This window comes from Acanthaster planci, unplaced genomic scaffold (assembly GCF_054643075.1).
Source record: "Acanthaster planci isolate LZ-2023a unplaced genomic scaffold, COTS_SCS Contig144, whole genome shotgun sequence".
Classification (NCBI taxonomy): domain Eukaryota; kingdom Metazoa; phylum Echinodermata; class Asteroidea; order Valvatida; family Acanthasteridae; genus Acanthaster; species Acanthaster planci.
In genome coordinates this window covers 1-22,043 of record NW_028257765.1, presented here as the reverse complement: position 1 = coordinate 22,043, position 22,043 = coordinate 1, and the positions used below count along the sequence as shown (strand labels likewise).

At 64.6% G+C, this 22,043-nt stretch overlaps 5 pseudogenes; all 5 read left to right on the top strand.

The window, feature by feature from the left end:
* The first annotated feature begins 2,000 nt into the window (after window positions 1-2,000).
* Window positions 2,001-3,203, top strand: LOC147795158 (large subunit ribosomal RNA; annotated as a pseudogene).
* A 2,905-nt stretch (window positions 3,204-6,108) lies between these two features.
* Window positions 6,109-7,461, top strand: LOC147795157 (large subunit ribosomal RNA; annotated as a pseudogene).
* A 3,014-nt stretch (window positions 7,462-10,475) lies between these two features.
* Window positions 10,476-11,746, top strand: LOC147795156 (large subunit ribosomal RNA; annotated as a pseudogene).
* Window positions 11,747-14,632: 2,886 nt separating this feature from the next.
* Window positions 14,633-15,989, top strand: LOC147795155 (large subunit ribosomal RNA; annotated as a pseudogene).
* Window positions 15,990-18,865: 2,876 nt separating this feature from the next.
* Window positions 18,866-20,220, top strand: LOC147795154 (large subunit ribosomal RNA; annotated as a pseudogene).
* The last annotated feature ends 1,823 nt before the right edge of the window (window positions 20,221-22,043 follow it).

The window sequence follows — 22,043 nt, the reverse complement described above, 5'->3', positions numbered from 1 at the left end:
ACCTTAACCCCCACTCCCTGGTTTGCCTTTTTATAGGGGGGAGGGTGTCTCCGCGGCGAATTGCCGTCCTGGGGAAAAAAACCCGCCGCAGCCGCACGCGGACCCTCTAAAGCCGTGCATTTCCGACACGCTTCCCCGGGCGAAAACGGCTCCATGCCGGCGGGTTGCGTGGTGCGGCGCGGTGAATCGCCTTTTTCGGAAAACCTGGTCCGAGAGGTTCGGATGTCCGGGGTTGCCCGCGGAGAGCGGGCCGGGCGCTTCAGGCATGGCGTCCATCGGCTCGCCGGCCCACCCAAGGCCTCTGAGAGGGCTTTGCCCCGGGACAGGTTGGGCCCAAAACGTGCGTATTTCAATGAGAGCGTTTTGGACCTTAACCCCCACTCCCTGGTTTGCCTATTTATAGGGGGAGGGTGGTCTGGAGCTCAGCTCCAGCTGCCAGAAATCAGTACAGCCATATATTGTCCATACAATACGGCAATTCCTGCAGGGTGGAGCCCAAGCCTCCGGAGCGATTCCCCCTGGGGTCTGGACAAGCCCCGCTCCGGAGCGGCTCAAGGAAAGTGGCTGCTCGCCGTCCCGCCGGGAGGCCCTCCGGGCGCTCCGTTAACGGGTTTCTCTGCGCGGCCGGCCCGACCCTTCATGCCCAGAAGAACGTCGGCCGGCCCACCCGGCCTTGCCCAGAGGTGTCGGAAAAGCCGCTCCCGGGCCGCGGCCGGCCTTGCCGGAGAGCCCCGGGACGGGAGGTGCGGAAAAAGTGGCAGCCCGCCGCCCCGCCGGGAGGCCCCAGCGAGGACACTGGCTGCAGGCGGCAACAAGGGGAGTGCAAAGAGACCGGTAGGTTGCGGCGCGGGTTCCCCCCGCTCTCTGGCGAGGATGATATGGGAGATCTGCGGGCAAGGCAGGCAGGTAGGCGAGGGGCACCGGCCGGGCGGGTCGTTCCCCAGGGGAGGTCGGCGCTGAGTATCCGCCCAAAAACGAGCGCCGGTCGTGCCCCCGAGCCGAACAAGAAAGACACAGGCGGCCTCGAGGGAGCGCGCCGGAAATGAGGCCAGGCAGGCAGGCAGGGCAGGCCGAGAAAGAAAAAGGGGAGACCCGGACCCGGCCAGCGGGGACCAAATGCCGCCGGCCCCGTGGCAGATCTCCGAGTGGACTGCCGGAGAGGGAGCGGGCGCCCAGCGCCGAGAGAGAGAAGAGAGGGCCGCGGAGGGAAGCCCCCATTCCTGGCAGCCGCCGAGGCGCCGGGCGGGCCCTGAGAGGCGAGAGAGAGTGAGAAGCCGAGGCCTATTGCGAACCCATCGACCTCAGGTCGGGCGAGAGGACCCGCCGGGTTGGGGCGCCGCATTTGGGGCCGACGTTCATCAGAGCCCAGAAAAGGCGTTGCTTAATACGGGCAGCAGGCCGGTGGCCATGGAAGTCGACTAGCCCTGAAAATGAATGGCACTGAGAGTGCCGCCCACACCTGGCTGTCGGGGCAGAGAGCGAGTGGGACCGCCGGCCGGGTGGTACGCCCCGACGAGTAGGAGGGCCGCCGCGGTGCGCGTCGAAGCGCCGGCCGCCAGGCCGCGTGGAGCCGCCGCGGGCGCAGATCTTGGTGGTAGTAGCAAATATTGGAGTGAGATCCTCGAGGGCCGAGTGGCGGAGAAGGCTTGCATGCGATCAGCAGTTGTACATGGGTCAGTCGATCCTAAGCCCCAGGGAGGTTCCGCTCCCAGCGGAGGCGGGCGCCCCCCTCCTGGCGGGGCCGGGGCCTCGCCCCCCGGGCGAAACGGAATCGGGTCAATATTCCCAAACCCGCAGGCGGAGCCCTCCGTCCTCCTTGGCGGTCCGATCTGCGAAGCAAGCGAGCCCCAGACGCCGGTCGGGGACCCAGGAGGAGTTACCTTTTCTTGCTAAGGGGCGGGATCCCTGGAATCGGCTGGTCCGGAGCTAGGGGCTGCGGCCCCCTAGAGCGCCGCGTCTGCGGCGCCGGGCGAGCCCGGACCGGCCTGGGGCCCGCCTCGTGGACAGTCCTCGCTGCGGCCGCTTCGGCCGGCGCCCAACAGCCGGCTCAGAACTGGTACGGACCAGGGGAATCCGACTGTCTAATGAAAAACAGAGCATCGCGACGTCTGCAGCCGGGGCGCTGACGCGAGGTGATATGACTCTCTTAAGGTAGCCAAATGCCTCGTCATCTAATTAGTGACGCCCATGAATGAATTAACGAGATTCCCACTGTCCCTATCTATCTAGCGAAACCACAGCCAAGGGAACGGGCTTGGCAGAATCAGCTTGACTCTAGTCTGACCTTGTGAAGAGACACGGGGGGGTGTAGGATAGGTGGGAGGGCCCCAGGCCCGACGCTGAAATGCCACTACTCTCGTGGTTTCTTTACTTAGCCGGTGAGGCGGGGAGCGGGCCCAGTCTTCTGGCGCTACGCGGCCGGCCGCCACCCGCTCCGGCGACAGCTTCAGTCGGGGACTTAAACTGGGCCGTACATCTGTCAAAGGGTAACGCAGGTGTCCTAAGGCGAGCTCAGCGAGGACGGAAACCTCGCGCGGAGCAAAAGGGCAAAAGCTCGTTTGAATCTGATTTTCAGCATGAATACAGACCGTGAAAGCGTGGCCTATCGATCCTTTTGAGCTTTGCAGTTTGAAGCGAGAGGTATCAGAAATGTTACCACAGTGATAACTGGGTAGTTGCAGCCAAGCGTTCATAGCGATGTTGCTGTTTGATCCTTCGATGTCGGCTCTTCCTATCATTGCGAAGCGTTGGATTGTTCACCCACCAATGGGGAACGTGAGCTGGCTTTGGACCGCCGTGAGACAGGTAGTTTTACCCTACTGATGAGAGGTCGCCGTCACGGCAATCCTGCTCAGTACGAGAGGAACCGCAGATTCGGACCCCTGGTTCAGGCGCTCAGTCGACAGGCCGGTGGTGCGAGACTACCACCCGAGAGATTACGGCTAAACGCCTCTAAGTCGAAATCTCTGCCGGTGTGCGGCCCGCGTCAGCGCCCACCCGCTTTTGCCTGGAGGGGGGCCGGGCCGACTCCGCCCACGGCCCCTGCCCGGGGGCCGGGAACTCCGGTGCAAGCCGAACCGCCGTCTCGAGAGGGACGCCAGATCACTTGCAGACGACTTGGGTATGGATTGGGGTGTCGTGCCCAGTAGAGCAGCCGCTTTGCTGTGATCTGCTAAAACTAAACCTTTCGATCCGAGGGATTTGCCCGCCCCGCAGACGGGCCGATCCTGGCAGGCCGGGTAGGACGACGTCGCTGCTTCGGGAGCGACTTCTGGGAGAGGCGTGGTGGGGTCCAGCAGCGGGGGGAGGAGGTCGAGCGCGGAGGGCCGGCCGGCGCCGCCCGGTGGCCCTCGGGCGGACCGGCCTTGGAGGAGGAGACTGGGGAGTACCAGTGGCTTGCCCGGCGGCACTCGAACTCGGCAGAGGAACTGACGGCGGAGTAAACGAGCGCTTTCCCTGAGGCCGAGGATTGGCTGCTGGGCTGCATGTCTGACACGGCCGCCCCAAACTGACTTGAAATCCACGTTTAATAGTGTACCCCGCAGGAGGGCTCTCGGGGAGTTGCCAAGTCGGTCCCAATGTCATCGTGCGATCAGCTGTTCGGCACGGATAAACCATGGCTTCCAGCCCGAGTGCGGCATCTGGCAGCGGGCGGCGTCGGTCCCGCCGTGGGTGCCGGACGGGGAGCGTTACGTGGGTGCCCGCTAAAGATTTCTTCCTCGGACTTCGTTGACCGCGAAAGGGCTCATCTCCAGTTACGCTTCGACTCGGGCGCAAAAACTGACTCGGCCCCACCAGCGAGAGCCGGGGATACGCTGCCGGGCCGCGAGGCTTATCCGGCCGCCCAAAACCTGATTTGAAATCCGGGGCCGGAGGTGCACCCCGCAGGAGGGCTCTAATGGGAGTGGCGCCACGTGCCAGCGGGCGGGTAGGGACCGGGGCCTCGGGCCCGAGGGCGGAGTCTCGCAGCGGGCGGCGCCTGTCCCGCTGTGGGTGTCGGACGGGCGGCGTTGCGTGGGCGCCCGCTGAAGATTTCTTCCCCGGATTTGGTGGTGCGCGAAAGGTCGGATCTCCGGTTTCGACCCGACTCGGGCGCAAAAACCGACTCGTCCCCACTTGCCAACGCGTCGGCGAGGCACCCTGGCTCTCGAGAGCGTCACTCGTCGGGGTCTGTTGGGCCCCAAACGTCCGTATTTCAATGAGAGCGTTTTGAACCTTAACCCCCACTCCCTGGTTTGCCTTTTTATAGGGGGGAGGGTGTCTCCGCGGCGAATTGCCGTCCTGGGAGAAAAAAACCCGCAGAAGCCGCACGCGGACCCTCTAAAGCCGTGCATTTCCGACACGCTTCCCCGGGCGAAAACGGCTCCATGCCGGCGGGTTGCGTGGTGCGGCGCGGTGAATCGCCTTTTTCGGAAAACCTGGTCCGAGAGGTTCGGATGTCCGGGGTTGCCCGCGGAGAGCGGGCCGGGCGCTTCAGGCATAGCGTCCATCGGCTCGCCGGCCCACCCAAGGCCTCTGAGAGGGCTTTGCCCCGGGACAGGTTGGGCCCAAAACGTGCGTATTTCAATGAGAGCGTTTTGGACCTTAACCCCCACTCCCTGGTTTGCCTATTTATAGGGGGAGGGTGGTCTGGAGCTCAGCTCCAGCTGCCAGATATCAGTACAGCCATATATTGTCCATACAATACGGCAATTCCTGCAGGGTGGAGCCCAAGCCTCCGGAGCGATTCCCCCTGGGGTCTTGACAAGCCCCGCTCCGGAGCGGCTCAAGGAAAGTGGCTGCTCGCCGTCCCGCCGGGAGGCCCTCCGGGCGCTCCGTTAACGGCGTTTCTCTGCGCAGCCGGCCCGACCCTTCATGCCCAGAACAGCGTCGGCCGGCCCGCCCGGCCTTGCCCAGAGGTGTCGGAAAGGCCGCTCCCGGGCCGCGGCCGGCCCTGCCGGAGAGCCCCGGGACGGGAGGTGCGGAAAAAGTGGCGGCCCGCCGCCCCGCCGGGCCGGGACGCCCCCGCCAGGACACTGGCTGCAGGCGGCAACAAGGGGAGTGCAAAGAGACCGGAAGGTTGCGGCGCGGGTTCCCCCGCTCTCTGGCGAGGATGATATGGGAGATCTGCGGGCAAGGCAGGCAGGTAGGCGAGGGGCACCGGCCGGGCGGGTCGTTCCCCGGGGAAGGTCGGCGCTGAGTATCCGCCCCAAAACGAGCGCCGGTCGTGCCCCCGAGCCGAACAAGAAAGACAGAGGCGGCCTCGAGGGAGCGCGCCGGAAATGAGGCCAGGCAGGCAGGCAGGGCAGGCCGAGAAAGAAAAAGGGGAGACCCGGACCCGGCCAGCGGGGACCGAGTGCCGCCGGCCCCGTGGCAGATCTCCGAGTGGACTGCCGGAGAGGGAGCGGGCGCCCAGCGCCGAGAGAGAGAAGAGAGGGCCGCGGAGGGAAGCCCCCATTCCTGGCAGCCGCCGAGGCGCCGGGCGGGCCCTGAGAGGCGAGAGAGAGAGTGAGAGGCCGAGGCCTATTGCGAACCCATCGACCTCAGGTCGGGCGAGAGGACCCGCCGGGTTGGGGCGCCGCATTTGGGGCCGACGCTCATCAGAGCCCAGAAAAGGCGTTGCTTAATACGGGCAGCAGGCCGGTTGCCATGGAAGTCGACTAGCCCTGAAAATGAATGGCACTGAGAGTGCCGCCCACACCTGGCCGTCGGGGCAGAGATCGAGTGGGACCGCCGGCCGGGTGGTACGCCCCGACGAGTAGGAGGGCCGCCACGGTGCGCGTCGAAGCGCCGGCCGCCAGGCCGCGTGGAGCCGCCGCGGGCGCAGATCTTGGTGGTAGTAGCAAATATTGGAGTGAGATCCTCGAGGGCCGAGTGGCGGAGAAGGCTTGCATGCGATCAGCAGTTGTACATGGGTCAGTCGATCCTAAGCCCCAGGGAGGTTCCGCTCCCAGCGGAGGCGGGCGCCCCCCTCCTCGCGGGGCCGGGGCCTTTGCCCCCCAGGCGAAACGGAATCGGGTCAATATTCCCAAACCCGCAGGCGGAGCCCTCCGTCCTCCTTGGCGGTCCGATCTGCGAAGCAAGCGAGCCCCAGACGCCGGTCGGGGACCCGGGAAGAGTTTCCTTTTCTTGCTAATGGGCGGGATCCCTGGAATCGGCTGGTCCGGAGCTACGGCGCTGGGCGAGCCCGGACCGGCCTGGGGCCCGCCTCGTGGACAGTCCTCGCTGCGGCCGCTTCGGCCGGCGCCCAACAGCCGGCTCAGAACTGGTACGGACCAGGGGAATCCGACTGTCTAATGAAAAACAGAGCATCGCGACGTCTGCAGCCGGGGCGCTGACGCGAGGTGATTTCTGCCCAGTGCTCTGAATGTCAAAGTGAAGAAATTCAGCGAAGTGCGGGTAAACGGCGGGAGTAACTATGACTCTCTTAAGGTAGCCAAATGCCTCGTCATCTAATTAGTGACGCGCATGAATGGATTAACGAGATTCCCACTGTCCCTATCTATCTAGCGAAACCACAGCCAAGGGAACGGGCTTGGCAGAATCAGCTTGACTCTAGTCTGACCTTGTGAAGAGACACGGGGGGTGTAGGATAGGTGGGAGGGCCCCGGCCCGACGCTGAAAAACCACTACTCTCGTCGTTTCTTTACTTAGCCGATGAGGCGGGGAGCGGGCCCAGTCTTCTGGCGCTACGCGGCCGGCCGCCACCCGCTCCGGCGACAGCTTCAGTCGGGGACTTAAACTGGGCCGTACATCTGTCAAAGGGTAACGCAGGTGTCCTAAGGCGAGCTCAGCGAGGACGGAAACCTCGCGCGGAGCAAAAGGGCAAAAGCTCGTTTGAATCTGATTTTCAGCATGAATACAGACCGTGAAAGCGTGGCCTATCGATCCTTTTGAGCTTCGCAGTTTGAAGCAAGAGGTATCAGAAATGTTACCACAGTGATAACTGGGTAGTTGCAGCCAAGCGTTCATAGCGATGTTGCTGTTTGATCCTTCGATGTCGGCTCTTCCTATCATTGCGAAGCGTTGGATTGTTCACCCACCAATGGGGAACGTGAGCTGGCTTTGGACCGCCGTGAGACAGGTAGTTTTACCCTACTGATGAGAGGTCGCCGTCACGGCAATCCTGCTCAGTACGAGAGGAACCGCAGATTCGGACCCCTGGTTCAGGCGCTCGGTCGACAGGCCGGTGGTGCGAGACTACCACCCGAGAGATTACGGCTAAACGCCTCTAAGTCGAAATCTCTGCCGGTGTGCGGCCCGCGTCAGCGCCCACCCGCTCTTGCCTGGAGGGGGGCCGGGCCGACTCCGCCCGCGGCCCCTGCCCGGGGGCCGGGAACTCCGGTGCAAGCCGAACCGCCGTCTCGAGAGGGACGCCAGATCACTTGCAGACGACTTGGGTATGGATTGGGGTGTCGTGCCCAGTAGAGCAGCCGCTTTGCTGTGATCTGCTAAAACTAAACCTTTCGATCCGAGGGATTTGCCCGCGCCGCAGACGGGCCGATCCTGGCGGGCCGGGTAGGACGACGTCGCTGCTTCGGGAGCGGCTTCTGGGAGAGGCGTGGTGGGGTCCAGCAGCGGGGGGAGGAGGTCGAGCGCGGAGGGCCGGCCGGCGCCGCCCGGTGGCCCTCGGGCGGACCGGCCTTGGAGGAGGAGACCGGGGAGGACCAGCGGCGGGCTCGGCGGCACTCGGACTCGGCAGAGGAACTGACGGCGGACTGAACGAGCGCTTCCCCTGTGGCCGAGGATTGGCTGCTGGGCTGCATGTCTGACACGGCCGCCCCAAACTGACTTGAAATCCACGTTTAATAGTGTACCCCGCAGGAGGGCTCTAGGGGAGTTGCCAAGTCGGTCCCAATGCCATCGTGCGATCAGCTGTTCGGCACGGATAAACCATGGCTTCCAGCCCGAGTGCGGCATCTGGCAGCGGGCGGCGTCGGTCCCGCCGTGGGTGCCGGACGGGGAGCGTTACGAGGGTGCCCCCTGAAGATTTCTTCCTCGGACTTCTTTGACCGCGAAAGGGCTCATCTCCAGTTACGCTTCGACTCGGGCGCAAAAACTGACTCGGCCCCACTGGCGAGAGCCGGGGATACGCTGCCGGGCCGCGAGGCTTATCCGGCCGCCCAAAACCTGATTTGAAATCCGGGGCCGGAGGTGCACCCCGCAGGAGGGCTCTAATGGGAGTGGCGCCACGTGCCAGCGGGCGGATAGGGACCGGGGCCTCGGGCCCGAGGGCGGAGTCTCGCAGCGGGCGGCGCTGGATCCGCTGTGGGTGTCGGACGGGCGGCGTTGTGTGGGCGCCCGCTGAAGATTTCTTCCCCGGATTTGGTGGTGCACGAAAAGTCGGATCTCCAGTTTCGATCCGACTCGTGCGCAAAAACCGACTCGTCCCCACTTGCCAACGCGTCGGCGAGGCACCCCAGCTCTAGAGAGCGTCACTCGTCGGGGTCTGTTGGGCCCCAAACGTCCGTATTTCAATAAGAGCGTTTTGAACCTTAACCCCCACTCCCTGGTTTGCCTTTTTATAGGGGGGAGGGTGTCTCCGCGGCGAATTGCAATCCTGGGGAAAAAAAACCCGCCGCAGCCGCACGCGGACCCTCTAAAGCCGTGCATTTCCGACATGCTTCCCCGGGCGAAAACGGCTCCATGCCGGCGGGTTGCGTGGTGCAGCGCGGTGAATCGCTTTTTTCGGAAAACCTGGTCCGAGAGGTTCGGATGTCCGGGGTTGCCCGCGGAGAGCGGGCCGGGCGCTTCAGGCATGGCGTCCATCGGCTCGCCGGCCCACCCAAGGCCTCTGAGAGGGCTTTGCCCCGGGACAGGTTGGGCCCAAAACGTGCGTATTTCAATGAGAGCGTTTTGGACCTTAACCCCCACTCCCTGGTTTGCCTATTTATAGGGGGAGGGTGGTCTGGAGCTCAGCTCCAGCTGCCAGAAATCAGTACAGCCATATATTGTCCATACAATACGGCAATTCCTGCAGGGTGGAGCCCAAGCCTCCGGAGCGATTCCCCCTGGGGTCTGGACAAGCCCCGCTCCGGAGCGGCTCAAGGAAAGTGGCTGCTCGCCGTCCCGCCGGGAGGCCCTCCGGGCGCTCCGTTAACGGGTTTCTCTGCGCGGCCGGCCCGACCCTTCATGCCCAGAAGAGCGTCGGCCGGCACACCCGGCCTTGCCCAGAGGTGTCGGAAAGGCCGCTCCCGGGCCGCGGCCGGCCCTGCCGGAGAGCCCCGGGACGGGAGGTGCGGAAAAAGTGGCAGCCCGCCGCCCCGCCGGGAGGCCCCAGCGAGGACACTGGCTGCAGGCGGCAACAAGGGGAGTGCAAAGAGACCGGTAGGTTGCGGTGCGGGTTCCCCCCGCTCTCTGGCGAGGATGATATGGGAGATCTGCGGGCAAGGCAGGCAGGTAGGCGAGGGGCACCGGCCGGGCGGGTCGTTTCCCGGGGGAGGTCGGCGCTGAGTATCCGCCCCACAAAGGGGCGCCGGTCGCGCCCCCGAGCCGAACAAGAAAGACACAGGCGGCCTCGAGGGAGCGCGCCGGAAATGAGGCCAGGCAGGCAGGCAGGGCAGGCCGAGAAAGAAAAAGGGGAGACCCGGACCCGGCCAGCGGGGACCAAATGCCGCCGGCCCCGTGGCAGATCTCCGAGTGGACTGCCGGAGAGGGAGCGGGCGCCCAGCGCCGAGAGAGAGAAGAGAGGGCCGCGGAGGGAAGCCCCCATTCCTGGCAGCCGCCGAGGCGCCGGGCGGGCCCTGAGAGGCGAGAGAGAGAGTGAGAAGCCGAGGCCTATTGCGAACCCATCGACTTCAGGTCGGGCGAGAGGACCCGCCGGGTTGGCGTGCCGCATTTGGGGCCGACGCTCATCAGAGCCCAGAGAAGGCGTTGCTTAATACGGGCAGCAGGCCGGTGGCCATGGAAGTCGACTAGCCCTGAAAATGAATGGCACTGAGAGTGCCGCCCACACCTGGCCGTCGGGGCAGAGAGCGAGTGGGACCGCCGGCCGGGTGGTATGCCCCGACGAGTAGGAGGGCCGCCGCGGTGCGCGTCGAAGCGCCGGCCGCCAGGCCGCGTGGAGCCGCCGCGGGCGCAGATCTTGGTGGTAGTAGCAAATATTGGAGTGAGATCCTCGAGGGCCGAGTGGCGGAGAAGGCTTGCATGCGATCAGCAGTTGTACATGGGTCAGTCGATCCTAAGCCCCAGGGAGGTTCCGCTCCCAGCGGAGGCGGGCGCCCCCCTCCTGGCGGGGCCAGGGCCTCGCCCCCCGGGCGAAACGGAATCGGGTCAATATTCCCAAACCCGCAGGCGGAGCCCTCCGTCCTCCTTGGCGGTCCGATCTGCGAAGCAAGCGAGCCCCAGACGCCGGTCGGGGACCCAGGAGGAGTTACCTTTTCTTGCTAAGGGGCGGGATCCCTGGAATCGGCTGGTCCGGAGCTATGGGCTGCGGCCCCCTAGAGCGCCGCGTCTGCGGCGCCGGGCGAGCCCGGACCGGCCTGGGGCCCGCCTCGTGGACAGTCCTCGCTGCGGCCGCTTCGGCCGGCGCCCAGCAGCCGGCTCAGAACTGGTACGGACCAGGGGAATCCGACTGTCTAATGAAAAACAGAGCATCGCGACGTCTGCAGCCGGGGTGCTGACGCGATGTGATTTCTGCCCAGTGCTCTGAATGTCAAAGTGAAGAAATTCAGCGAAGTGCGGGTAAACGGCGGGAGTAACTATGACTCTCTTAAGGTAGCCAAATGCCTCGTCATCTAATTAATGACGCGCATGAATGAATTAACGAGATTCCCACTGTCCCTATCTATCTAGCGAAACCACAGCCAAGGGAACGGGCTTGGCAGAATCAGCTTGACTCTAGTCTGACCTTGTGAAGAGACACGGGGGGGTGTAGGATAGGTGGGAGGGCCCCGGCCCGACGCTGAAAAACCACTACTCTCGTCGTTTCTTTACTTAGCCGATGAGGCGGGGAGCGGGCCCAGTCTTCTGGCGCTACGCGGCCGGCCGCCACCCGCTCCGGCGACAGCTTCAGTCGGGGACTTAAACTGGGCCGTACATCTGTCAAAGGGTAACGCAGGTGTCCTAAGGCGAGCTCAGCGAGGACGGAAACCTCGCGCGGAGCAAAAGGGCAAAAGCTCGTTTGAATCTGATTTTCAGCATGAATACAGACCGTGAAAGCGTGGCCTATCGATCCTTTTGAGCTTCGCAGTTTGAAGCGAGAGGTATCAGAAATGTGACCACAGTGATAACTGGGTAGTTGCAGCCAAGCGTTCATAGCGATGTTGCTGTTTGATCCTTCGATGTCGGCTCTTCCTATCATTGCGAAGCGTTGGATTGTTCACCCACCAATGGGGAACGTGAGCTGGCTTTGGACCGCCGTGAGACAGGTAGTTTTACCCTACTGATGAGAGGTCGCCGTCACGGCAATCCTGCTCAGTACGAGAGGAACTGCAGATTCGGACCCCTGGTTCAGGCGCTCGGTCGAGAGGCCGGTGGTGCGAGACTACCACCCGAGAGATTACGGCTAAACGCCTCTAAGTCGAAATCTCTGCCGGTGTGCGGCCCGCGTCAGCGCCCACCCGCTCTTGCCTGGAGGGGGGCCGGGCCGACTCCGCCGGCGGCCCCTGCCCGGGGGCCGGGAACTCCGGCGCAAGGCGAACCGCCGTCTCGAGAGGGACGCCAGATCACTTGCAGACGACTTGGGTATGGATTGGGGTGTCGTGCCCAGTAGAGCAGCCGCTTTGCTGTGATCTGCTAAAACCAAACCTTTCGATCCGAGGGATTTGCCCGCCCCGCAGACGGGCCGATCCTGGCGGGCCGGGTCGGACGACGTCGCTGCTGCGGGAGCGGCTTCTGGGAGAGGGGTGGTGGGGTCCAGCAGCGGGGGGAGGAGGTCGAGCGCGGAGGGCCGGCCGGCGCCGCCCGGTGGCCCTCGGGCGGACCGGCCTTGGAGGAGGAGACTGGGGAGTACCAGCGGCTTGCCCGGTGGCACTCGAACTCGGCAGAGGAACTGACGGCGGAGTAAACGAGCGCTTTCCCTCAGGCCGAGGATTGGCTGCTGGGCTGCATGTCTGACACGGCCGCCCCAAACTGACTTGAAATCCACGTTTAATAGTGTACCCCGCAGGAGGGCTCTCGGGGAGTTGCCAAGTCGGTCCCAATGCCATCGTGCGATCAGCTGTTCGGCACGGATAAACCATGGCTTCCAGCCCGAGTGCGGCATCTGGCAGCGGGCGGCGTCAGTCCCGCCGTGGGTGCCGGACGGGGAGCGTTACGTGGGTGCCCGCTAAAGATTTCTTCCTCGGACTTCGTTGACCGCGAAAGGGCTCATCTCCAGTTACGCTTCGACTCGGGCGCAAAAACTGACTCGGCCCCACCGGCGAGAGCCGGGGATACGCTGCCGGGCCGCGAGGCTTATCCGGCCGCCCAAAACCTGATTTGAAATCCGGGGCCGGAGGTGCACCCCGCAGGAGGGCTCTAATGGGAGTGGCGCCACGTGCCAGCGGGCGGGTAGGGACCGGGGCCTCGGGCCCGAGGGCGGAGTCTCGCAGCGGACGGCGCCGGTCCCGCTGTGGGTGTCGGACGGGCGGCGTTGCGTGGGCGCCCGCTGAAGATTTCTTCCCCGGACTTGGTGGTGCGCGAAAGGTAGGATCTCCGGTTTCGACCCGACTCGGGCGCAAAAACCGACTCGTCCCCACTTGCCAACGCGTCGGCGAGGCACCCCGGCTCTCGAGAGCGTCACTCGTCGGGGTCTGTTGGGCCCCAAACGTGCGTATTTCAATGAGAGCGTTTTGAACCTTAACCCCCACTCCCTGGTTTGCCTTTTTATAGGGGGGAGGGTGTCTCCGCGGCGAATTGCCGTCCTGGGGGAAAAAAAACCCGCCGAAGCCGCACGCGGACCCTCTAAAGCCGTGCATTTCCGACACGCTTCCCCGGGCGAAAACGGCTCCATGCCGGCGGGTTGCGTGGTGCGGCGCGGTGAATCGCCTTTTTCGGAAAACCTGGTCCGAGAGGTTCGGATGTCCGGGGTTGCCCGCGGAGAGCGGGCCGGGCGCTTCAGGCATAGCGTCCATCGGCTCGCCGGCCCACCCAAGGCCTCTGAGAGGGCTTTGCCCCGGGACAGGTTGGGCCCAAAACGTGCGTATTTCAATGAGAGCGTTTTGGACCTTAACCCCCACTCCCTGGTTTGCCTATTTATAGGGGGAGGGTGGTCTGGAGCTCAGCTCCAGCTGCCAGAAATCAGTACAGCCATATATTGTCCATACAATACGGCAATTCCTGCAGGGTGGAGCCCAAGCCTCCGGAGCGATTCCCCCTGGGGTCTGGACAAGCCCCGCTCCGGAGCGGCTCAAGGAAAGTGGCTGCTCGCCGTCCCGCCGGGAGGCCCTCCGGGCGCTCCGTTAACGGGTTTCTCTGCGCGGCCGGCCCGACCCTTCATGCCCAGAAGAGCGTCGGCCGGCCCGCCCGGCCTTGCCCAGAGGTGTCGGAAAGGCCGCTCCCGGGCCGCGGCCGGCCTTGCCGGAGAGCCCCGGGACGGGAGGTGCGGAAAAAGTGGCAGCCCGCCGCCCCGCCGGGAGGCCCCAGCGAGGACACTGGCTGCAGGCGGCAACAAGGGGAGTGCAAAGAGACCGGTAGGTTGCGGTGCGGGTTCCCCCCGCTCTCTGGCGAGGATGGTATGGGAGATCTGCGGGCAAGGCAGGCAGGTAGGCGAGGGGCACCGGCCGGGCGGGTCGTTCCCCGGGGGAGGTCGGCGCTGAGTATCCGCCCCACAAACGAGCGCCGGTCGTGACCCCGAGCCGAACAAGAAAGACACAGGCGGCCTCGAGGGAGCGCGCCGGAAATGAGGCCAGGTAGGCAGGCAGGGCAGGCCGAGAAAGAAAAAGGGGAGACCCGGACCCGGCCAGCGGGGACCAAATGCCGCCGGCCCCGTGGCAGATCTCCGAGTGGACTGCCGGAGAGGGAGCGGGCGCCCAGCGCCGAGAGAGAGAAGAGGGGAAACCCTCCTTCCTGGCAGCCGCCGAGGCGCCGGGCGGGCCCTGAGAGGCGAGAGAGAGTGAGAGGCCGAGGCCTATTGCGAACCCATCGACCTCAGGTCGGGCGAGAGGACCCGCCGGGTTGGGGCGCCGCATTTGGGGCCGACGCTCATCAGAGCCCAGAAAAGGCGTTGCTTAATACGGGCAGCAGGCCGGTGGCCATGGAAGTCGACTAGCCCTGAAAATGAATGGCACTGAGAGTGCCGCCCACACCTGGCCGTCGGGGCAGAGAGCGAGTGGGACCGCCGGCCGGGTGGTACGCCCCGACAAGTAGGAGGGCCGCCGCGGTGCGCGTCGAAGCGCCGGCCGCCAGGCCGCGTGGAGCTGCCGCGGGCGCAGATCTTGGTGGTAGTAGCAAATATTGGAGTGAGATCCTCGAGGGCCGAGTGGCGGAGAAGGCTTGCATGCGATCAGCAGTTGTACATGGGTCAGTCGATCCTAAGCCCCAGGGAGGTTCCGCTCCCAGCGGAGGCGGGTGCCCCCCTCCTGGCGGGGCCGGGGCCTCGCCCCCCTGGGCGAAACGGAATCGGGTCAATATTCCCAAACCCGCAGGCGGAGCCCTCCGTCCTCCTTGGCGGTCCGATCTGCGAAGCAAGCGAGCCCCAGACGCCGGTCGGGGACCCAGGAGGAGTTACCTTTTCTTGCTAAGGGGCGGGATCCCTGGAATCGGCTGGTCCGGAGCGAGGGCGCTGGGCGAGCCCGGACCGGCCTGGGGCCCGCCTCGTGGACAGTCCTCGCTGCGGCCGCTTCGGCCGGCGCCCAGCAGCCGGCTCAGAACTGGTACGGACCAGGGGAATCCGACTGTCTAATGAAAAACAGAGCATCGCGACGTCTGCAGCCGGGGCGCTGACGCGATGTGATTTCTGCCCAGTGCTCTGAATGCCAAAGTGAAGAAATTCAGCGAAGTGCGGGTAAACGGCGGGAGTAACTATGACTCTCTTAAGGTAGCCAAATGCCTCGTCATCTAATTAGTGACGCGCATGAATGAATTAACGAGATTCCCACTGTCCCTATCTATCTAGCGAAACCACAGCCAAGGGAACGAGCTTGGCAGAATCAGCTTGACTCTAGTCTGACCTTGTGAAGAGACACGGGGGGTGTAGGATAGGTGGGAGGGCCCCAGGCCCGACGCTGAAATGCCACTACTCTCGTGGTTTCTTTACTTAGCCGGTGAGGCGGGGAGCGGGCCCAGTCTTCTGGCGCTACGCGGCCGGCCGCCACCCGCTCCGGCGACAGCTTCAGTCGGGGACTTAAACTGGGCCGTACATCTGTCAAAGGGTAACGCAGGTGTCCTAAGGCGAGCTCAGCGAGGACGGAAACCTCGCGCGGAGCAAAAGGGCAAAAGCTCGTTTGAATCTGATTTTCAGCATGAATACAGACCGTGAAAGCGTGGCCTATCGATCCTTTTGAGCTTCGCAGTTTGAAGCGAGAGGTATCAGAAATGTTACCACAGTGATAACTGGGTAGTTGCAGCCAAGCGTTCATAGCGATGTTGCTGTTTGATCCTTCGATGTCGGCTCTTCCTATCATTGCGAAGCGTTGGATTGTTCACCCACCAATGGGGAACGTGAGCTGGCTTTGGACCGCCGTGAGACAGGTAGTTTTACCCTACTGATGAGAGGTCGCCGTCACGGCAATCCTGCTCAGTACGAGAGGAACCGCAGATTCGGACCCCTGGTTCAGGCGCTCGGTCGACAGGCCGGTGGTGCGAGACTACCACCCGAGAGATTACGGCTAAACGCCTCTAAGTCAAAATCTCTGCCGGTGTGCGGCCCGCGTCAGCGCCCACCCGCTCTTGCCTGGAGGGGGGCCGGGCCGACTCCGCCCGCGGCCCCTGCCCGGGGGCCGGGAACTCCGGTGCAAGCCGAACCGCCGTCTCGAGAGGGACGACAGATCACTTGCAGACGACTTGGGTATGGATTGGGGTGTCGTGCCCAGTAGAGCAGCCGCTTTGCTGTGATCTGCTAAAACTAAACCTTTCGATCCGAGGGATTTGCCCGCGCTGCAGACGGGCCGATCCTGGCAGGCCGGGTCGGACGACGTCGCTGCTGCGGGAGCGGCTTCTGGGAGAGGGGTGGTGGGGTCCAGCAGCGGGGGGAGGAGGTCGAGCGCGGAGGGCCGGCCGGCGCCGCCCGGTGGCCCTCGGGCGGACCGGCCTTGGAGGAGGAGACTGGGGAGTACCAGCGGCGGGCCCGGCGGCACTCGAACTCGGCAGAGGAACTGACGGCGGAGTAAACGAGCGCTTTCCCTGAGGCCGAGGATTGGCTGCTGGGCTGCATGTCTGACACGGCCGCCCCAAACTGACTTGAAATCCACGTTTAATAGTGTACCCCGCAAGAGGGCTCTCGGGGAGTTGCCAAGTCGGTCCCAATGCCATCGTGCGATCAGCTGTTCGGCACGGATAAACCACGGCTTCCAGCCCGAGTGCGGCATCTGGCAGCGGGCGGCGTCAGTCCCGCCGTGGGTGCCGGACGGGGAGCGTTACGTGGGTGCCCGCTAAAGATTTCTTCATCAGACTTCGTTGACCGCGAAAGGGCTCATCTCCAGTTACGCTTCGACTCGGGCGCAAAAACTGACTCGGCCCCACCGGCGAGAGCCGGGGATACGCTGCTGGGCCGCAAGGCTTATCCGGCCGCCCAAAACCTGATTTGAAATCCGGGGCCGGAGGTGCACCCCGCAGGAGGGCTCTAATGGGAGTGGCGCCACGTGCCGGCGGGCGGGTAGGGACCGGGGCCTCGGGCCCGAGGGCGGAGTCTCGCAGCGGAGGCGCCGGTCCCGCTGTGGGTGTCGGACGGGCGGCGTTGCGTTGGCGCCCGCTGAAGATTTCTTCCCCGGACTTGGTGGTGCGCGAAAGGTAGGATCTCCGGTTTCGACCCGACTCGGGCGCAAAAACCGACTCGTCCCCACTTGCCAACGCGTCGGCGAGGCACCCCGGCTCTCGAGAGCGTCACTCGTCGGGGTCTGTTGGGCCCCAAACGTGCGTATTTCAATGAGAGCGTTTTGAACCTTAACCCCCACTCCCTGGTTTGCCTTTTTATAGGGGGGAGGGTGTCTCCGCGGCGAATTGCCGTCCTGGGAGAAAAAAACCCGCCGAAGCCGCACGCGGACCCTCTAAAGCTGTGCATTTCCGACACGCTTCCCCGGGCAAAAACGGCTCCATGCCGGCGGGTTGCGTGGTGCGGCGCGGTGAATCGCCTTTTTCGGAAAACCTGGTCCGAGAGGTTCGGATGTCCGGGGTTGCCCGCGGAGAGCGGGCCGGGCGCTTCAGGCATGGCGTCCATCGGCTCGCCGGCCCACCCAAGGCCTCTGAGAGGGCTTTGCACCGGGACAGGTTGGGCCCAAAACGTGCGTATTTCAATGAGAGCGTTTTGGACCTTAACCCCCACTCCCTGGTTTGCCTATTTATAGGGGGAGGGTGGTCTGGAGCTCAGCTCCAGCTGCCAGATATCAGTACAGCCATATATTGTCCATACAATACGGCAATTCCTGCAGGGTGGAGCCCAAGCCTCCGGAGCGATTCCCCCTGGGGTCTGGACAAGCCCCGCTCCGGAGCGGCTCAAGGAAAGTGGCTGCTCGCCGTGCCGCCGGGAGGCCCTCCGGGCGCTCCGTTAACGGGTTTCTCTGCGCGGCCGGCCCGACCCTTCATGCCCAAAAGAGCGTCGGCCGGCCCGCCCGGCCTTGCCCAGAGGTGTCGGAAAGGCCGCTCCCGGGCCGCGGCCGGCCTTGCCGGAGAGCCCCGGGACGGGAGGTGCGGAAAAAGTGGCAGCCCGCCGCCCCGCCGGGAGGCCCCAGCGAGGACACTGGCTGCAGGCGGCAACAAGGGGAGTGCAAAGAGACCGGTAGGTTGCGGCGCGGGTTCCCCCCGCTCTCTGGCGAGGATGGTATGGGAGATCTGCGGGCAAGGCAGGCAGGTAGGCGAGGGGCACCGGCCGGGCGGGTCGTTCCCCGGGGGAGGTCGGCGCTGAGTATCCGCCCCACAAACGAGCGCCGGTCGTGCCCCAAAACCGAACAAGAAAGACACAGGCAGCCTTAAGGGAGCACGCTAGAAAGGAGGCCAGGTAGGCAGGGCAGGCCGAGAAAAAGGGGAGGCCCGGACCCGGCCAACGGGGACCGAGTGCCGCCGGCCCCGTGGCAGATCTCCGAGTGGACCGCCGGAAAGGGAGCGGGCGCCCAGCGCCGAGAGAGAGAAGAGGGGAAACCCTCCTTCCTGGCAGCCGCCGAGGCGCCGGGCGGGCCCTGAGAGGCGAGAGAGAGTGAGAGGCCGAGGCCTATTGCGAACCCATCGACCTCAGGTCGGGCGAGAGGACCCGCCGGGTTGGGGCGCCGCATTTGGGGCCGACGTTCATCAGAGCCCAGAAAAGGCGTTGCTTAATACGGGCAGCAGGCCGGTGGCCATGGAAGTCGACTAGCCCTGAAAATGAATGGCACTGAGAGTGCCGCCCACACCTGGCCGTCGGGGCAGAGAGCGAGTGGGCCCGCCGGCCGGGTGGTACGCCCCGACGAGTAGGAGGGCCGCCGCGGTGCGCGTCGAAGCGCCGGCCGCCAGGCCGCGTGGAGCCGCCGCGGGCGCAGATCTTGGTGGTAGTAGCAAATATTGGAGTGAGATCCTCGAGGGCCGAGTGGCGGAGAAGGCTTGCATGCGATCAGCAGTTGTACATGGGTCAGTCGATCCTAAGCCCCAGGGAGGTTCCGCTCCCAGCGGAGGCGGGCGCCCCCCTCCTCGCGGGGCCGGGGCCTTTGCCCCCCGGGCGAAACGGAATCGGGTCAATATTCCCAAACCCGCAGGCGGAGCCCTCCGTCCTCCTTGGCGGCCCGATCTGCGAAGCAAGCGAGCCCAAGACGCCGGTCGGGGACCCGGGAAGAGTTTCCTTTTCTTGCTAAGGGGCGGGATCCCTGGAATCGGCTGGTCCGGAGCTAGGGCGCTGGGCGAGCCCGGACCGGCCTGGGGCCCGCCTCGTGGACAGTCCTCGCTGCGGCCGCTTCGGCCGGCGCCCAGCAGCCGGCTCAGAACTGGTACGGACCAGGGGAATCCGACTGTCTAATGAAAAACAGAGCATCGCGACGTCTGCAGCCGGGGCGCTGACGCGATGTGATTTCTGCCCAGTGCTATGAATGTCAAAGTGAAGAAATTCAGCGAAGTGCGGGTAAACGGCGGGAGTAACTATGACTCTCTTAAGGTAGCCAAATGCCTCGTCATCTAATTAGTGACGCGCATGAATGAATTAACGAGATTCCCACTGTCCCTATCTATCTAGCGAAACCACAGCCAAGGGAACGAGCTTGGCAGAATCAGCTTGACTCTAGTCTGACCTTGTGAAGAGACACGGGGGTGTAGGATAGGTGGGAGGGCCCCGGCCCGACGCTGAAAAACCACTACTCTCGTCGTTTCTTTACTTAGCCGATGAGGCGGGGAGCGGGCCCAGTCTTCTGGCGCTACGCGGCCGGCCGCCACCCGCTCTGGCGACAGCTTCAGTCTGGGGGTTTGACTGGGGCGGTACATCTGTCAAAGGGTAACGCAGGTGTCCTAAGGCGAGCTCAGCGAGGACGGAAACCTCGCGCGGAGCAAAAGGGCAAAAGCTCGTTTGAATCTGATTTTCAGCATGAATACAGACCGTGAAAGCGTGGCCTATCGATCCTTTTGAGCTTTGCAGTTTGAAGCGAGAGGTATCAGAAATGTTACCACAGTGATAACTGGGTAGTTGTAGCCAAGCGTTCATAGCGATGTTGCTGTTTGATCCTTCGATGTCGGCTCTTCCTATCATTGCGAAGCGTTGGATTGTTCACCCACCAATGGGGAACGTGAGCTGGCTTTGGACCGCCGTGAGACAGGTAGTTTTACCCTACTGATGAGAGGTCGCCGTCACGGCAATCCTGCTCAGTACGAGAGGAACCGCAGATTCGGACCCCTGGTTCAGGCGCTCGGTCGACAGGCCGGTGGTGCGAGACTACCACCCGAGAGATTACGGCTAAACGCCTCTAAGTCGAAATCTCTGCCGGTGTGCGGCCCGCGTCAGCGCCCACCCGCTTTTGCCTGGAGGGGGGCCGGGCCGACTCCTCCCACGGACTCTGCCCGGGGGCCGGGAACTCCGGCGCAAGCCGAACCGCCGTCTCGAGAGGGACGCCAGACCACTTGCAGACGACTTGGGTATGGATTGGGGTGTCGTGCCCAGTAGAGCAGCCGCTTTGCTGTGATCTGCTAAAACTAAACCTTTCGATCCGAGGGATTTGCCCGCGCCGCAGACGGGCCGATCCTCGCGGGCCGGGTAGGACGACGTCGCTGCTTCGGGAGCGGCTTCTGGGAGAGGGGTGGTGGGGTCCAGCAGCGGGGGGAGGAGGTCGAGCGCCGAGGGCCGGCCGGCGCCGCCCGGTGGCCCTCGGGCGGACCGGCCTTGGAGGAGGAGACCGGGGAGGACCAGCGGCGGGCTCGGCGGCACTCGGACTCGGCAGAGGAACTGACGGCGGACTGAACGAGCGCTTCCCCTGTGGCCGAGGATTGGCTGCTGGGCTGCATGTCTGACACGGCCGCCCCAAACTGACTTGAAATCCACGTTTAATAGTGTACCCCGCAGGAGGGCTCTAGGGGAGTTGCCAAGTCGGTCCCAATGCCATCGTGCGATCAGCTGCTCGGCACGGATAAACCATGGCTTCCAGCCCGAGTGCGGCATCTGGCAGCGGGCGGCGTCGGTCCCGCCGTGGGTGCCGGACGGGGAGCGTTACGAGGGTGCCCCCTGAAGATTTCTTCCTCGGACTTCTTTGACCGCGAAAGGGCTCATCTCCAGTTACGCTTCGACTCGGGCGCAAAAACTGACTCGGCCCCACCGGCGAGAGCCGGGGATACGCTGCCGGGACGCGAAGCTTATCCGGCCGCCCAAAACCTGATTTGAAATCCGGGGCCGGAGGTGCACCCCGCAGGAGGGCTCTAATGGGAGTGGCGCCACGTGCCGGCGGGCGGATAGGGACCGGGGCCTCGGGCCCGAGGGCGGAGTCTCGCAGCGGGCGGCGCTGGATCCACTGTGGGTGTCGGACGGGCGGCGTTGTGTGGGCGCCCGCTGAAGATTTCTTCCCCGGACTTGGTGGTGCACGAAAGGTCGGATCTCCAGTTTCGATCCGACTCGGGCGCAAAAACTGACTCGTCCCCACTTGCCAACGCGTCGGCGAGGCACCCCAGCTCTAGAGAGCGTCACTCGTCGGGGTCTGTTGGGCCCCAAACATCCGTATTTCAATAAGAGCGTTTTGAACCTTAACCCCCACTCCCTGGTTTGCCTTTTTATAGGGGGGAGGGTGTCTCCGCGGCGAATTGCCGTCCTGGGGAAAAAAAACCCGCCGAAGCCGCACGCGGACCCTCTAAAGCCGTGCATTTCCGACATGCTTCCCCGGGCGAAAACGGCTCCATGCCGGCGGGTTGCGTGGTGCGGCGCGGTGAATCGCCTTTTTCGGAAAACCTGGTCCGAGAGGTTCGGATGTCCGGGGTTGCCCGCGGAGAGCGGGCCGGGCGCTTCAGGCATGGCGTCCATCGGCTCGCCGGCCCACCCAAGGCCTCTGAGAGGGCTTTGCCCCGGGACAGGTTGGGCCCAAAACGTGCGTATTTCAATGAGAGCGTTTTGGACCTTAACCCCCACTCCCTGGTTTGCCTATTCATAGGGGGAGGGTGGTCTGGAGCTCAGCTCCAGCTGCCAGAAATCAGTACAGCCATATATTGTCCATACAATACGGCAATTCCTGCAGGGTGGAGCCCAAGCCTCCAGAGCGATTCCCCCTGGGGTCTGGACAAGCCCCGCTCCGGAGCTGCTCAAGGAAAGTGGCTGCTCGCCGTCCCGCCGGGAGGCCCTCCGGGCGCTCCGTTAACGGCGTTTCTCTGCGCGGCCGGCCCGACCCTTCATGCCCAGAAGAGCGTCGTCCGGCCCGCCCGGCCTTGCCCAGAGGTGTCAGAAAGGCCGCTCCCGGGCCGCGGCCGGCCCTGCCGGAGAGCCCCGGGACGGGAGGTGCGGAAAAAGTGGCAGCCCGCCGCCCCGCCGGGAGGCCCCAGCGAAGGACACTGGCTGCAGGCGG